At 40.6% G+C, this 17,649-nt stretch overlaps 1 protein-coding gene and 1 long non-coding RNA gene across 2 annotated transcripts in view; one reads left to right on the top strand and one right to left on the bottom strand.

Annotated features, from left to right (window-relative positions):
• Hmcn1 (hemicentin 1) overlaps window positions 1–17,649 on the bottom strand; it is a 423,434-nt gene that overhangs the window by 381,892 nt on the left and 23,893 nt on the right.
• Window positions 8,832–16,111, top strand: LOC121136797. The gene is made up of 3 exons (XR_005873936.1): window positions 8,832–8,876; window positions 10,555–10,651; window positions 15,626–16,111. It is a non-coding gene; the product is annotated as an uncharacterized LOC121136797 (long non-coding RNA).

The raw sequence follows: 17,649 nt of genomic DNA, 5'->3' as shown, positions 1-17,649 counted from the left end.
CTCCCTGTCTCTTTTCCAGCCACAGCTAGGGTTAGCAAAACCTGCCTACTTCCTTTCAAGGGTCTGAGCTTTGCCAAGGCAAAATCACATAAATATGCTGATTGGTTCCGTCACAAACTTATGAGATTCAACTCCAGCTGCTCAGCAACCCATTTATTTATCTCTCCCCTGCTACCCTTTCCATTGCCTAAACATAATTATTCCAAACTTTGATCACTCGCTCCAAGCACTAGACTCCCTACTTTGTCTGGCATGCCTCCTCCTCAGTCAACCCTCAGAAGAAAAGAAAACCTTACACGTGCACCCCTCAGCCCCTCCCTTCCTGTATATCATATACATCCTTCCTGCCTTGCTGCCTGCTGTTGGAGAATACTATTTTAAGGTGTATGATTTTTGTTTATGCTGCATTTGTTTAACTCTGTGAAACTATGATTCTGTACCTGTGTAAAACACTTGATTGGTCTAATAATGAGCTGAACGGCCAATAGCAAGGCAGGAGCAAGGATAGGTGGGACTGGCAGGCAGAGAGACTAAATAGAAGGAGAAAAGAAAAAGAGAGCAATCAGCAAGAGAACAAGGGAGGAGGACATCAGGGGCCAGCCATGCAGCCATGCAGCCATGCAGCCACCCAGACACCCAGACACCCAGACACCCAGCCAACCAGAGTAAGAAGTAAAGTAAGATATACAGAAATAGAGAAAGCCCAGAAGGGAAAGGTAGATGGGATAAGTTAACAAAAGTAGGCAAGAAACAAGCCAAGCTAAGGTTGGGCACTCATAAGTAAGAATAAGCCTCCGTGTGTGATTTATGTGGGAGCTAGGTAGCAGGCCCCTCAAAAAAACCCAAAGATTAAAGAATAAATAACATTTCACTCAATATCCTACACTGGACAAAATGCAATTAACATGAGCTCTTCAAAAGCCGCGTCCCTTCAGTGCATACAGCCTTTCACGTCCGTTCAAACAGGCGTCTCACTTGATTACTCTTACCAGTGTTGTCTTTCCACCACTCTGACTGGCTTCTCTGCCGCTCAGGATCTCTGCTCAAACTTCCCAGCTTTTAAACCACAAGCGAACTCTCTTGCACTCTGCTTTCTCAGAGTTGAAGATCTCCATGATATGTAGTCAAGCAACTTCGTCCCAGTGATTTTTCTACTGCGTCGTGTGAAAAGAACTTCCCCGTAGACTTCATCTCTCCTGCAACGCCATGCTGCTCACCAAGTTCCACGTGTAGCTTCTCTGCCTCCTTTAATGACTTTTTCAGCGTGCCGTCCTCTCCTTGGCCTCACAACTCAACAGTTGTGTCTAATGTCCTACATTTCCTTCTTGCTCTCTAAGCTCTATTTGAATTAGGGTATCAGTGCCAAGTCTACACCTGTCATCTCTGTATGAAAGCTTTCATGACTCAAACTGGGCTCAACTGGTTCGCTGAGCCCCAACACGGTACTTTAAACACATCACTTGGTGCCCTCATTTTGAATCACAGTGACATTAGGTAGGATGTCTTAGGGTACAAGTAATAGGACAACACTACGAGTTCTGTTTCAGGCCATGTATGAATTTGCAACTCCATCTAAGAATAGGCAGAGCAGCTAACAGACACTGTTCGGTTGTACTTCGAAGCTCTGTGCCCTTTTCTCTTCCTTTTTCTTGGTTCGTTAGTCTACATGTTTCTTTCATCCTCAAGCTGGCGGCAAAAATGGATACAGTGGTTCTAGGTGTCATATTCAGAGATAACATCAACCATAAAAAGAAGTGAACCATTTCCTCTAAGGGAGATGCTTTACAAAAGCCCCACTTATCCCTAAAGTAAGTATTAATAAATAAAATGTGGCTGCTGTGGTTGTTGAACAGTATATTTTCTACACTTGAAACACCTGTGGTTAAGGGAAGATACCTCTGTGTGTTATGGAGGGCTATGCCATGCAACATAGATGTCTAGAGGCATCCCTGACCTCTTTATATTACCTGCTAGTAACACCCCCACTTGTATAAATGAGAGCTGTTGTTATGGACTTAGATTCAGATGTAAGAAATTTAATTCCCAGAGCAATAGTGTTGGGGCACAGTGTTTAGGTCAAGAGGGCTTCACTCTCATGAATAGAAGGAGCTACCAAAAAGGAATTTGTTCCCTCTTCCTTTTCTGTCTTTGTACAGTGACTGTTCAGGCTCGTCCTTCTGACAGGAGAGGAGACAGCAAGACATCACTTACCAGATGCCAACAGCTTGGCCTTGGACTTCCTAGCCTCCAACAGTCTGAGAAAGGAAATGCTTGTTCTTATGAAGAATCTGTGTCATTACAACAACATAAATGGACTTCTCTTAAGATCAGAAGTAATTAATACCAGCTACAACACTGTCAGAACAAAAAGGATGTTTATTCTTCTAAAGTGTTTTCAGTTAACATGTAAGTCTCTAAATAATTAATGAATGCTGAGGTCTCTAGAGCCACCTTGATGCTTTCTTTATTGTCTGCGGCCAGACAGCAACAGCTCTTACCAGTATAGTCTACAAAGCACCCCGTGAATTTTATTTCTCCATCACCACTGGAGCCTAAATATCTACAATTCTCTGCATGAGTCAGGGGCTCTTATACTTGTGCACTTCTAGACAACATGCAGTTTGCTCCACACAATTCTCCTCCAGTAATAAACAGTGTGTGGAAGTGTCTCTGAGAATAGAAGATATTGTAGGAACATTTTCAGACCTGAGCAATACAAACAAGAGATGCAATCAGATCTGAGAAATTAAGACAATGCCGTATGTCCAGGAAACAGGAATTTGCTAGCTCATGAACACATACACACACACACACACACACACACACACACACACACACACAAGTTGACAGATCAGAGGAGAAACTGAATGCAAAATAAACAGGTCAAGGTGCACAGACCATCAGGAGAGAGTCAGTAGTGGATGCATAACTGCTTGTATTCTGTTGCCATATCCTTTAATGCACAGGCCATCTGTAAACTGGGGAAGCAGTGTGCAATTCATGAATGGCTAATGTGTTGTTTCATAAAAATGTGGGTTCTCTTTGTCACAGAGGCTCCATTTGAAAATCTTTGCTAGACAAATAATCAAAAGACCAGAAAGAAGTCTGCAAGATGTTTCTGCATGACTTAACAGTCCAACATAAAAGACGAGCCACAGCTTTTTTATGTTTACTTGATAGGATAATTTCTGAAAATTGTGCAGAGTCTCTATGAAAACATAATGATACGCATCTACACTTAAAAGGTTTATATTAACAAATTCTATTGCAGTTGTAATTATACAAAGTTAAAAAACATTCATGGTGAGATTTATGTTATAACATTATAAATCTGTAAACCTTGTATCTTAGTTGTTATCCATACTTCTTGCACTATGGTTTCCTGCTTAAAGTTTCATTGCAAGTCAGCAAGGGTACAACAAAGGACAAGTTTCAAATGAATGCATTTACACATGCATCTGGGCACATGCAGCTACCCTACAGAGCACGCCCATATTTGAGCACATTGCTACCAAGGCAGGGCCAACACAGAGTGCCAGAGGCATTTGGCTTAGCTGGATTCCCTTCTTGTGAAGGCCCACAAGCTCAAAATTCAACTCAAAATTGTAGTTGTAAGCCTCATCGGCATTGTCTTGAAGAATAGAGATTATCTTACAGCAGTTTCTGAGGCTTGACTTGCAAAATACCTAGAAATCAGCAGCTTTTCACAGCGTGAACAAAGCCCTAGTATGTGATCATTTGCCTTATCTTAGCAGGGTGAAAAGCATCTGATTCACAAGCCAAAACCTCCATAACCTCTAGTCTACCATAGGGAACCTTAACCACATTAGCCTATTTTTATTGTCTATGGTACAAGGAAGTCGGTATTCTAGAATGTTCTAGTTCCTGGGACCTCTTTGTTTTAAGAACACGTAAGTCAGTCCTTTAATATTACAGGCAAAGTTAGTGCCTCAGCCATGTTACTAAATCTCATTTCCACCACAATATTTGTACTTGGGTGTCATTGTACAGCCCTGTGCTCTCTGCCCTCTGGGTTTCTATTTAGCCTTGTTTGCCAGCAACAGTCCAGGAGCAGCTCTCAGCAATAATGGCAAAACCTGCTACAAGCACCAAGAAAGAGGAAACAGGAGGTTAGAGGGCCTGGCCAGAGTGTGGCAGGGCTGTGTGCTTTATTCATGTGATGCTGAGCACAAACATCACCTTTATGAGGTTCTATGCTTAACTATGCCTTTTATTTTTGGTTCCTGTCAATCAACTAGAGTAGAATAATTGTCCCTCCCACCTATGATTTCTCCACAGTGGAAATAAGTTGAATTCTGGTGGGAAAATATAGAGTATAAATTCTGAGAATGGATAAGGCATATCTCCACGCTGTCATCACACACAGGCAGTCTGCCAGGCAAAACTGGTCTACTCGTTCTCTCTCTCTCTCTCTCTCTCTCTCTCTCTCTCTCTCCCTCTTCCTCTCCTCCTCCTCCTTCCCCTTCACTTCCCCTCCCTCTCCCCCCTTTCTCTTTCTCTCTGTCTTTCAGTAAATGAAATAAAAACCTTTTTTAAAACATTCCTGTAGTCCCCTGAGTTTTCTCTATATTGTGAGCTGTTTTCTTTACTATTTCGTCAAATTTAAAACTTAAAGGTAAATAGCGCATTTTGGTTGAAAGCAACACTAGCCCCATTTACCACTTTTGCCGTGTTCTTCCCCCACTCACCTCCTGTCAAGCCCCACATCAGCCTCCAGGGCCTTCTCCACAGTGCTCTAAGACAATGACCGATTTTGATGCCTGCTAGAAACAAATTTGTAATTTTTCTTTAAAATTACCCTTGATATAAAACCTGCTAAAACTTACTTCTGTGTTATAGGACACCGAAAAAAAAATGGCCCCAACCGTCAATAACCATGTTTTCTGAAAATGATTGGCATGTAGATCAGCAAACAGCAGGGAAAACCACCTAAGTGTAGGTGTTGCTGTCCAATAGGCTGGGGTCCCACACAGAACAGCTAAGAAGAGGGACCTCACAAATTCACACCACACTACTTTTTTTGTTTTTTATTTTTCCTGATCCTATTGCCCACAGAAATCAGACTCAAGATTCTTTAGTCCCTAAAGCAGATCTGTACGAAGAGTTACCATGGGGTTTTCACAGTTCAACCTTGGGCTGAGACTGCATCACTAGTCCATCTTGTTCTGAAGCATCCAGATTCTTGAACTAGCTACAGGTTTGCCCAGTACTCTAGTCGGCAGATGTGTGCATTCACCCTGGAATCATAAGTCAATCCAACAATGTCCCTCTTCAATTTTGCATATATCCTGTTGGCTCTGTTCCTCTGAGAAACTGATACAATATCAAAAGAGTACAAATTTCCCAATAATCAAGTATTTAAAGTAACATTAATACAACCATCATATAATATAGAAAAAAGTGTCTAGTATCACTTTAAGATCATACCCTACTATATGTCAAACACTTTGCAATTATCTCTCTTTTCGTGTGTGTGTGTGTGTGTGTGTGTGTGTGTGTGTGTGTGCATCCGTGCTCACCCATGATTGCATATGTAGAAGACAATGGTAAATCAGTTCTCCATCTCCATTTTTGGGGGGGCAGGGTCTCTCACTGAACCTTGATCTTACCCATTTAGTGATTCTGACCACCAGTGAACCCTCAAGATCCACCTATCTCCACTCTCCAAGACTCACTCCAATGTGACACCCAGCTCTCATGTGACTTCTGGGGATCTGAACTCAGGTTCTCACATTTCCACAATAAGCACTTTACCCCTGCTCCATCTCCCAATGTGAACTTTTTTGTATGTGAACTTGACCTACAGTGTTCAAGGTGGCAGAAGTAACACTCAAGTCCATTTCTTTCTGATGATAAAGCCTGTGGTGGTTTTGTTTTGGGGAGGGGGTTATTTTGTCTTGTTTCTCCCCATTAAAATCTGTAAGCTCATCTCACTGTCACTGGAGCACATGTGACTACCTTCCTTTATTTCCTAACACCTTCAGTTCAGTGTCTGGCAGTGAGTTTCAGAGCAAACTCCTTAAGTGTTTCCCTATTTTATTCACTCACTCAAGTGGCAGATGTGGCATAAGAAGGCAACACTTGATCCCACCACTCTCTTGAGCACCAATTCTCAAGATCTGAGAGGAATGTCAGTGGTCAAGTTCTACCTTCTAGCTTCTTTTCCATCTCAGGGTTCACAGCATTGGGTTAAACCAGTTCCTCCGTTCCTCTACATATGTGTCTTCCTGGAGAACAAATCGGCTATCTCCCCTAAACTCACTTACGTATTCCAGACTACATTCTAACCAACAGCTGAGCTAGGCAGAGAAGGACAAAGAGTGTGGCAATCAAAGCTTGAAAACATTAAGTAGTTATGTCTAAGAGGCCAACTTTCACCAGCTAGGAGATCCTCCCCACCCCCCACCCCCGCCCCTGCCACTGGCCCTGAGTCATACCAATTGTAAGCTTTCTGAACAAAGTCTGTTCTTCCTTTCTACTTTGACATGATGGGTATTCAGTAAACGAATATTGAGGAACAATAATTCAAAAAGTGGAAACTGTAACTCCTCCCTCTGGCTTAATGATGCATTCAAAGGAATTATCCTTTATGGCATTTGACTTGAACTGTATGTTTTTTCCTTGCTAAGGGCTATTAACATGAATATTGCACCATTGAGGGGATTTTTGTTTTTCTTCTGATAGCCATCTTTCAGCAAGTCTGGCTACAAGTTAATGAGATCAGCATTTCAAGAGCCAACTATTGTGTGGCTTGCTGCCTGTACTTGCTAGACTCTACTTTCCCCATAGTTTGCCTCTGCTTCTATCACTGACTTTATCTTGTAATGAAAATTAATGCACTGATTTAAATGAGTGATAGGAAATAAGATCTATTATGCCTGCTGGCATGTAGTGTGTTTCACCTCATTACCACATTCTTAAAGAATAATTAGCATCTCCAGGGATGAATTGGATATGACACAGCCAACATCTGCAGATACCTTTACTCGTAGTCAGAACACAATGGCTCTATCCTTCCCACATACTCAGCCTCAGCTAAAAATTTTACCAGTTCAGAAAATTGAGGTGATTTTCTGAGGGACATGGGTTGTGTGACAGTTGTGTCACATGCAGATTTCCCAAATTGCTTCTACTGTCTTATCTTTGCATTTTCCCAAAGTTATTTATACCCTTCAAACACTTAATCAGAGTTTGTAAATAATATGGAAAACTGTCAACACTTAACTAAAATATTCACCTTCAAAATCCAAGTGTTCATGACATAAAGACCAAAAGCAAAGACCTTTGCTTAGTTTATTTACATCTGTATTTCAAGTGGATATGGAAACTGAAAGACAAAATTAACATATGTCTAATGCACTTGAAATTATCTTTATATATTGGCAATTTTGAATGTATAGTTAATTGATCCTAATTCTGAATTGGTAATTTATTAAAATTGATAGAAGATCTCCCTATAACCTAGGTCATCCTTGAAATTGTAATCCTTCAATTCAGATCCCTGCCTCCCGGGTAACTGGAACTGTGGGTGCATGCCATTATGTCCAACAAATTTAAAGTTAGCTTCATAAATTATACCTGACCAAATCTCACCCAAAAAGTTGATGATTGAACATTACAGCCTGCGTGGGTTGGTAATGAGGCTCCCAGAAGCCACAAGCTTTTATGTGAAAGACCCAGTACAAAGTACTCTGAGCTGTCTGCCAAAATGCTTCCAGAGGCCCCCAAAACAATAAATGCCATTGCCATTGCTCTATCACAACCATAGAACAAGATCCTGAAACACCATATATTTTGGATATAGGATATGTAGAAATCACACTGAAACATAGTTAAACACTTCCTCCCTGCTGGCTACCAAAAGGCGCTATGTAAGTTGATGAAAATGTCATCAAAGGGACGTCCCCACTACCAACCCCTCATGCTACAATACCAATCTAACAGACAAGATATACTCATTGATGCAATAGTGTCCAGACTGTTTAGGGGGGTAGCCACTCACTTTCCAATTGGGGGGAGAGGTCTGCTTTAGAGAAAAGAGTACATGCCTGGTACTGTAAACTTAGTCAAAAGCTTATAGTTGAGAAGGTCACAAGTCCTAGTGGAGAAGGTGCTACTGATGTGTTGTTAAATATTTATACCCATAGACTAATGTTGTTCTCTCCTGGATTGAAGAAGTTTCTATTTACAGTGGTTAATGGTTAATATAGAAAGTCACACACTGGATAAACTGCTGAATGTAAGTGACTGAAGTTCAGCTCTAAATGTGACAGCTATGTCACCTTTCAAGACTGATACAATCATGAACACACAGCAGCTATGTCAACCTACACACACACACACACACAGGGCATGAGTGTAGAAGGCTGAATAGTTGGGAAATGGGGCGTCAGAAAGAATAGGAGGAGAAGATAATGGGGTAAGTTGACTATGAACACAATATATTCTACATGTGCATGAAACTGTCCAAAAATTTTAAATGGAAAACAAAACAAAACCTGAAGCAAATGCTTGTGATCCCAGTACTCAAGAGGCTAAGGCAGGAGAATTGAGAGCCCAAGGCCAGCCTGGGTTACCCAATGAAGCCCTGCTAGGGAATAAAAAAGATGGAAGGGAAAATCTAACCAGGATTGTCCTCTCTAGCCTAAGTTTTTCATCTTTACTCTCTTAGTTAAGCTTCTTTGAGACAGCATTGTAGGAGTGAACCCCACAAAGCTATCCGCCCATGAGGGCGGGGACATGTAAACTGACACAGGTAGATATAAAAGGAAGTGAAAGGAAAAGGAACCTCCCTTTTTCTCCTGGAAGCCAGCCACGCTTCTAACTCCTGGTTTGTGCGACTCTCTCTCTCTCTGGTAAATAAATATATTGTTTTCCTATAGCATTGACTATCATTAATATAGCATGACTATAGATGCTATTTAATCTTCTATCACCAAGATTTTGATTTTCTGTCTCCTGAGAATGTGTTAAGCTTGTTGTATTTCTCTAAAGAGAAAATTTTGTTTTATGATCAGTATGAAAATTATGAAGCCTTGACTTTTTGTGAACTTCCTTTGGTAGTCAAGAATTCCTTGGTGCTTGATGAAATTAGACTCTGAGTATCCCATTTTATCTGTACAAGTTACTGGAGGCCTAGAATTAGCATTTGCCTCTGCCAAACACACATGAGGTCAGGGCAAAAGTTCCCAAGAATTTATTTCTTTTGGTATGATTTTTGTGCCATCTTCTATTCAGCACTAGAATAATTTTTGTTTTCGAGACAGGATCTCACGTAGCACAGGCTGACCTTGTACAAGCTGTGTAGCCAAGAAGAGTTTTGATTCACCTGTCTCCACCTCCTAAGTGCTTCGATTGTGGGTGTGTGCCTCCACACCCAGCTTACTAACGTGGCTTCTCCTCAGTACCCTGAGGATGGGAGGCAATAAGAGTCACCTGCACTTCTTCTGTCTTAACATCAGTCAGTAGCCATTAGTACCCCAGTTTTACTCAGAGATAACATCTCTTCTTAGCTCTTAGACTCCGAGTGGGCCCTTGGCCAAGGTAACCAGGTTCTGCAACCTGAGTATCTGACAAGTGGTCTCAGTATGTACCTCCAACCTTTCTGATTCCTTATTTTACTCTGAGGTTTTGGCCCAATGGTTTCTGATTTTCACTGGGCTTTTGCTTTCTGCTGCTTTTGATATATCTATATATCCTGAGCCCAGATTCTTTAGGCATGTGTGGCAGTAAGACTGGCCTGAGAATGCTAGCCCCTTGTATTTCCAAAACTTGCCTTGATTTAACAAGTCGCTATAGCAAAACATGGCAGGTGTCCGGTGCTTGTCTACATGGCAACTAACAAACATAGTACAAACCACTCATGTTGCTGGAGGAAGAATATGGGTGCAGAAAATGCCAGGAGCAGGTGAAACATCCAAGCCACAGAAAGAGCAGGCACTTTTTATCAGGGGCCACAGAGTAACAGGAAGAACAGGAAATGGACAGCTGCAGCATTATTGTGACTAGGACTATAGAATCACAATTATTTGGAGAGATTTTAATGCAGACTGCAGGGCACCTCCCCAAGACTTAAGTAGAGCCTGATAAATTTTGCTCCTAATGAGTTGTAACTTGGTGTAAATGGTGGCGTTCAGGCATGTTCTACTAACTACATCACGACTAAAGGAGGCTCTCAAGTCACACTCCTGAGCTCCCAACTAATAATCCACCTGCTACAAGTGTGAACGTAGACTGCCATCTCCTCACTTTCTGCCTCTGTTTCCTCATCCTGGTGGCTCAAATTAGCTGCTCATTCACTAGGAAAATGGTAGGACTTTCTTCAAAGGGTATGTTGATGCATTAGTTACTTTACTCACTGCTGAGACAAAACTGACTAAGCAACTTAAGAGTTTATTTGACTCACAGTTCCAAGGTACAGTCCATCATGGTGGGGAAGTTATGATGACAACAGCAGGAGCCAAATGATCACATTTTGTCCAAAGTCAGCAAGTGAATGACTGCTATCATTTCCTGCCCCCTTTCTATTTTCAGGGATCACCATCCATTGGGTGATGCTGCCTCTATTTAGGATGAGACTTCCTACCTCAGTGAATCCAACACAGAAACTTCCTCACAGATGTTCCCAGAGGTAAGATTCCTGGGTGATTCTAGATCTGCCAAGTTGGCAATCAATACTAACCATCATAGTTGACATGAAATGAAATAGAAGTTGTGGAATTCTTCAAGTAGTGTCTACTATTTAAAAGCACTTGGTGATATCTATTATCATCATCATCATCATCATCATCATCATCAGTTTCCCTCTCCCCATCTCTTATGCTTAAGATACTCCAGCGGAGTATACATTGGCCAATCTCTCCTGCTCTATCATCACTCTCTTTATTTTGTAGATTATTTCTTTACAATCTGTTCTCATTAGACCTGATGTCATAATCAAATTCCCTTATATTAAATTACTTACAATTTATGCTGACTTTAATCAGACATAATTTGAATCCTCATTTATGTGTTTCACACATGGCCAGATTGTTGGAGGCTGTCAGCGGTAAGTATTGTGGCACTTCTGTAAGTGAGTGGTAGGAGACCAGTGTGGGGAACTCATATCACAGGATGAGATTTTTTACTAAATACTTTCATGTTAACATTAGACCCATCAGTCAGGAAGCAGAAAAGAGAGGAAGAAGAAAGTCTGTGTTATAAACATGAAGACCACAGTAATATTAATATAGATCAAGATGGTGGACAACCATTTCCAAAGATGGCCTTGAATAATAATTTTATACCAACATGTGGCTTTAAAAGCATCATCTTTACTCTGCTCCCCAGGGAGAGTGAGGCCCTCCATGGGAGATCTCCAGAGTCTGTCATTTCATCCAGGGCAGGGCCTAGGCTCTCCTCCATGTGTCCAGGCTGAGAGAGCATCCCTCAATGTGGAATAGGCTCCCAAAGTCCATTTGTATGCCAGGGATAAACACTGATCTACTACCCAAGGCCCCATAGACTGCTCAGGCCTCTTAACAGACACCTATGTTCAGGGGGTCTGGATAAGTCTCATACTGGCCTCTCAGCCATCAGTCTGGGGTCCATGAGCTCCACCTTGTTCAGGTCAGCTGTTTTTATGGGTTTCTCCACCCTGGTCTTGACCCCTTTGCTCATCACTCCTCCTGCTCTGCAACTGGATTCCAGGAGTTCAGCTCAGTGTTTAGCTGTGGGTGTCTGCCTCTGCTTCCATCAGCTACTGGATGAAGGCTCTAGGACGGCATATAATTTAGTTATCAATCTCATTATAGGGGAAGCGCATTTAAGTCTCTCCCTTTAACTTGATTATTTTGATCCTCCATATCTTTTCTGCCACTGAAGCCTCATGTTTGGAGTCAGACTGTGTTTCTCGGTACTTTCTGAAGCTCTTAGCCACCAACTTTACCTGTGGAATATCCTGACACCTAAAGCTCAGGAGCCTGTCTCAAGTGTCTGCTTCAGCATCATCAAAGGCCTCTGAGAATCCCTCATATTTTGCTGCAAAAAGGCAAGCATGACCAACATATTAGTGTCCTCTAATTTGGGGGCCTAAGTACACTTCGAACCAGTGCTGAGTTTCCCAGCAATCCCACCCACAGCATAAATCTCTATTCTTCCACCATCTGTAAGCCTGTTTCCTGACCTCTGAACCCTAGGAGTATAAATGAAAGGAAATGAAGCTAGTCAAGGAAGGCACTTCTGTGATTTGAGGACGACAAGAGAGGATTAGACAAGAACATGTTTTTTAAAAGGTATTTTACAAACTGCAAACATTTGTGAAGTATCTTTAGTGTTGAAATGCCTGGGATCACCCTTTGATCTTAACCAACACTGGGATCTCTTTCACACTAAAAGCCTTCGACTCAAGCTGCTAAAGTGGTACATCTGCTATCGCAGCGAGTGTTAAATGGATCCATTGATGATATAGCTTATGCTTGCGGTCAATATTGCTGAAGTCAATCTAGGCCAGTGGTTCTCAACCTTCCTAATGTTGGGACCCTTTAATATAGTTCTTCGTGTTGTGGTGAACACAACCATAAAATTATTTTCGGTGCTACACATAGCTGTAATTTTTGGCTGTTATGAATTATAATGTAAATATCTGATATGCAGAATGTTCTTTGACGACCTCGGTGAAAGGGTCATCAACCCACAGGTTGAGAGCCACTGATCTAGCCTGTCTTGTTACCCTCTTTACCAGGCCTTCATCACTCAGAAGGACACAGCTTCCTTCTCTGAAAAGCCTGTCAATACTTGCATATTTCCCCATCTTTCCTGTTTATTAGAAAGCACAACTATCAGAGCTATACTTTGGGGGTTAGCCAAAAATAACACAAACACCAATTTCATCCACTTCACTTACATCTTTACCCAAGAAAAGTGTGCAGCCTTATTCAAGCTGTTGGAGCCAGTGGATGTGCATCAGTCACACGCTGGCACCCATGAGTGAAAGTCCAACAAAACTTCTGAAAATCCGTTTGTGGATGAAGCTCCAGCTTCATCAATACAAGTGGTTACAGTTCATAACTCTCCCAACCCCCCCGCCACAAAGGTCAGGAAGCTCCAGCTTAAAATTCTACAAGTATCCCCCTTTGAAAACTAATAATAATGTCAGTTATTCCTTCCCAGCAGAACTACAACGTAGGGTGGAGTGAAAAGCCTTCCCTAGAAACAAAGGAAATCATTGTTCTGAAATATTCCTCTCCTTTTTATCTGCCAGTGTGCAAATTGCAGAAACTACATGAAAACTCTGGACACTTACCAGCAGTAAAGCTGGAATGCCTGTTGCAGCTGCGTTTAGATGCAGCAACAGGCCAGGGAACACCGTCGATTTTAAAAATGAATAGCAATTTCAGACATGATTTCTTAATTAGCATTATCCTTTCTCTCACACCAAAGCAGTTTTTAGTGTTTTTCTGAAATGAATTACACCACGTGATTAGTAGTAACAAAGTAAGAAACATTCATTTTAAAATTACCTCCAGAAGTCGAAAATGAATTATTCCCAGATTCTGTGTTCTTTAATGTTTCTACCTCCCATATCACCAAAATGGTTTAACTGCCTATAGACGAAGCAGTTGCCATTTTTTAAAAGAAGAACATGACCAGGAAAGGCAGCTGGGCACACCGGATCTTATTGACTAGTAATAAGATTCCGAATCTAAGCATCTTTAGCACACCTCCTTTGGGTCCCAGTAGAAACTACTCATTAGCAAGTCAACCATTCCTCTTCGAATGCCTGACTGCCCTCCAATTTAATCATTTGTCTTGCACCTCTGATTCATGAACATGTTAGCTCTGTCCCATGCCCAATCCTTAACAGCCACCCAGACAGACTTTTTGTGTTCCTTCACCTAGGTCTTATGAGAAATCCCTACTTAGGAAACCTCTTCTTGGCTACTTGTACTAGACCCAAAACCACTTTCTGCTTAAGACTGGAGACAATAATAGGCAGTTAAGGATATGGAGAGCATGATTACAAGCACAGATTCTACAAATAAAAACTGGTTTCACATATTAGACCTACATTACTAGTTGTGAAATACTTCCTGGGCAATTAAAGTTCACTTTTGTAGGCCTCCATTTTTCACAGAAATAACATAACTCTAGAGAGTAATTATGAGGTTCAAATGTGATAATGCATGTGAAGCCCTAAGAGGCATTCCTGATACAACCATGTATCAATGACCATAAGCCATTGGACCTAGATTCCCCATAGCAATTATTACTATTAGTGTTAAACAAATGTCAGTAATGCTACTGCTATCTTCTTAACAGATTATGAACCCTATATGGGATAAAATCGTCTGTATCATTAATTGCTGTATTCTGTCCAGCAAGTACAATTTAAGGCATATAAAAGATAATAAATATATACGTGCACAGAAGAATAAGTGAAATATTTCAATGGCTCTATTCTTCCATTTGAAGAATGGGTGCTGCGCCTTTACCAGCCCACCCCCTGGTTCCTCTGCTCACACTCTCGGTCAAGGCCTCCATTGCTCTAGAGGATCCCCAACCTTTCCCTTCTTCTATTGAGTTGCTTTGTGCATTGCCCTTGAAGATGTTTTGTTGAATGAACTGTTAAAATACCTTCTCTATGCTGGGCAGTGGTGGCGCACTCCTTTAATCCCAGCACTCAGGAGGCAGAGGCAGGTGGATCTCTGTGAGTTCAAGGCCAGCCTGGTCTACAGAGAGAGTTCCAGGACAGTCTCCAAAACCACAGAGAAACCCTGTCTCGAAAAACCAAAAAAAAAAAAAACCTTCTCTATAACCTGATGTTGACTTTTAGACTAAAATACATGATTCTTATACTCACTGGACATCTGGACTTGTTTTTAGGGCAGTTTGTACAATTGTGTACCTAAGGAGGACATAATAAATATTCTACTATGGCTTACCATTTGAAAAGAAAAATGTTTCTGAAAATGTAGTCTACATCCTATCCTCACCTATAAGAAAGGAAGTCAGCAATATAGTACTCAAAAATAGCTCTGCCTATAAATGAAGTAGCTCTAAAGAAAAAACATAAATCATGGGGCTGGAGAAGTATCTCAGTAGTTAAGAGTATTTATTTATTGCTCTTGCAGAGGACATGAGTTCAGTGCCTCACCCTTCCTGGGAAGTGGAGTGTGGATTGGGTGGGGGACTGAGGGAAATGGGGGATGGGGGAGGGCAGGGAAGGAGGGGAGGGAAAGGGAGCTGGCATTGACATGTGAAGCAAGCTTGTTTCTAATTTAGATTTTAAAAAAAAAGATATTCACTGGTCCTACAGTTTCCATATACTAGCATAAAGACTAGATACATAAAGATGAATAAATCATAATTCATGCTTTCACAAGCATAGATTAACAATTTAAATTTAGGTAAAAGTGATACATATTTTAAATAAAAATGTAGTGTTCCATGTTTGCTGTTCACCTTAAAAGTGCTATTGTCTTGACCTGGAAGAAAAGTTGCTTAAACAATAGAGTCTATTGTTTCTAGTAAGTCTCCTTAAATGTACATACAATGCATTCAAAAGGACCTTCTGTTAAATCAGTAACTAGACCTATCACAATGGCTTCTGTTCTTCCTAAAACAGCTTCAAGCAACACTGCAAGGAGTGTCTGGAATTATGACTTTGAGAGAAGAATGAAGCAGATATGATTACCAACTCCACCACTTGCAGAGATTGTGGATCTGCTATTGAGTTTCTCTAAATATCTACAAAATGGGATGAAGATGTCACTCTGGTAGTGCTAGAGTCTTTGGCTACCATGAGCAAGTGCCTGGGTTCTGTCCATAGTGCTAGGCTGGGGATGAGAAGAAGACAGAGAATATAGTCACTTAATAGATTTGATGTGAAAATTGACTTTTTAAAGAAAAAAATGAAACAAAGCTGATGAGCAAATATAGGCACAAAAGGAGAGAAGACAAAGAGGAAGTGAAGTGGGGGAAGACAAAGAGAAACAAAAGACAGAGGAAAAGGATAAAGAAAAATGAATTGTTGCAAGATAATAGAAAAGCTACTGAATCGTGAATGGCATAGAATGTGGAAAAAATGTAATAAAATGTGGAAAAAATGTAATGTGGCTTCAAAAGCTCACCACCCTTAATGTAGCCTACTCAAAGTTATTACCAGGTGGTTCCTTGAGGTGCTATGTCTAAGAGAATAGAATGAATTCATTTTACAATAAGAGACTGAGGACAGTCTTAGAGACCTTCTCTACGCTTCAAAAGGCAGAGCTCAATCCAAATTCTACAACTGTCAATACATATGGAGACATGGCAGTGAGCCAAGGTATAGCTGTTCTTAGCATGGTCTCTTTTACCTATATTCTAATAGAGAAGGAAAATTTTATCATGTGTGATTGACCCATGAGTTCAACAAATATTTAATGAACATTTATTCTCTAATTCTATTCCCTGGTATCCCACAGTCTAGTAGAGTATACATAAGAATGTATATTAAAAAAAAACAATTCCAGGAATAAAATAATACTTAAAGAAATGCATTCCAAATAGGGTGGATATTCCAAAGAGGGGAAATTGAAGTACTCTGAAAAGACCTCCAAAATAAAAGTATTTATTCATTTATTCATCCATGCACTAAGTAAATATATTTTGGCATTTGTCCATGTGTCAGAAACTATTGAAAGTGATCAAGAGAGATGAAATTTATACTGTATAGAGAAAGAAAATAACAATCAGACATACAGATTTAAACATATATGGTAATCAATTAAATAATTATAATGTTTTAATACATTAAAATAAGTAAGTAAACTAGTAAAGAACAATTTAGAAGTAGAATAGGCAACTTCAGATAAGTGGATAAGAGATTTTTTTTTTTAGTTTTGAGCATTTGTGCTGAAACCTGGAAGCACTCTTAGGAAAAAGAATAAGACCAAGTGCAAAGATATTGTAGCAAGAATGAGTGCATTTAACACAGCATTTGGAAGAAAACTAGAAGGCAGGAAAGAAAGAGAGAGCATGGAAAGGTATTGAGGGGGCGGGTCACATGGAATTCCTCATCGGAAGAATTTGTGTGAACTCAAAATTTATGGAAAACTGTTGAAAGTTCATAGTTTATAGATAATATTTTTAGATAGCCATGACTATTATGTCAATTGGAGAAAAACTGACAGAGACCAAGGAGAAAGCTTAATTGCAGAAGTTAAGAGAATGGTGATGACAAGTAGAAAATGGTAGCAGACTTAGAATTGGACCTACTCAATGTGTGACTTGGAAATTAAAAGAACAAAATCTGGTGTGTGTGTGTGTGTGTGTGTGTGTGTGTGTGTGTGTGTGCGTATATTGAAAGCAGCTGGCCTTGAACATTTAAAGAAGTGATAAAGAGGAGAGATAAAGAAGAAAGGGGTAGAAAGAACTGATAGTTATTAGCCACATGCTGTCAGTATTTCATTTCTCTTAAACCTTGTAACAAGTTACAGAATAGAATGCTGTGAGTACCCCTCCCTTTATCTTTTTGTCTAGGTGGTAAAATTGAGACAGATGGACACATCCAGAGAGAGGAGGACAGTAAGTTGCCCACAGTCTTGCTACTTGGGGAGAACAACCCCAGATCTGGCTTCTTCTGGCTTAAAGCTGGGTCTTTTCTTGACC

This window comes from Mesocricetus auratus, unplaced genomic scaffold (genome assembly GCF_017639785.1).
Source record: "Mesocricetus auratus isolate SY011 unplaced genomic scaffold, BCM_Maur_2.0 Super-Scaffold_100676, whole genome shotgun sequence".
Lineage (NCBI taxonomy): Eukaryota > Metazoa > Chordata > Mammalia > Rodentia > Cricetidae > Mesocricetus > Mesocricetus auratus.
The sequence above is the reverse complement of the archived record's forward strand: the minus strand, read 5'-3'. Positions and strand labels throughout refer to the sequence as shown.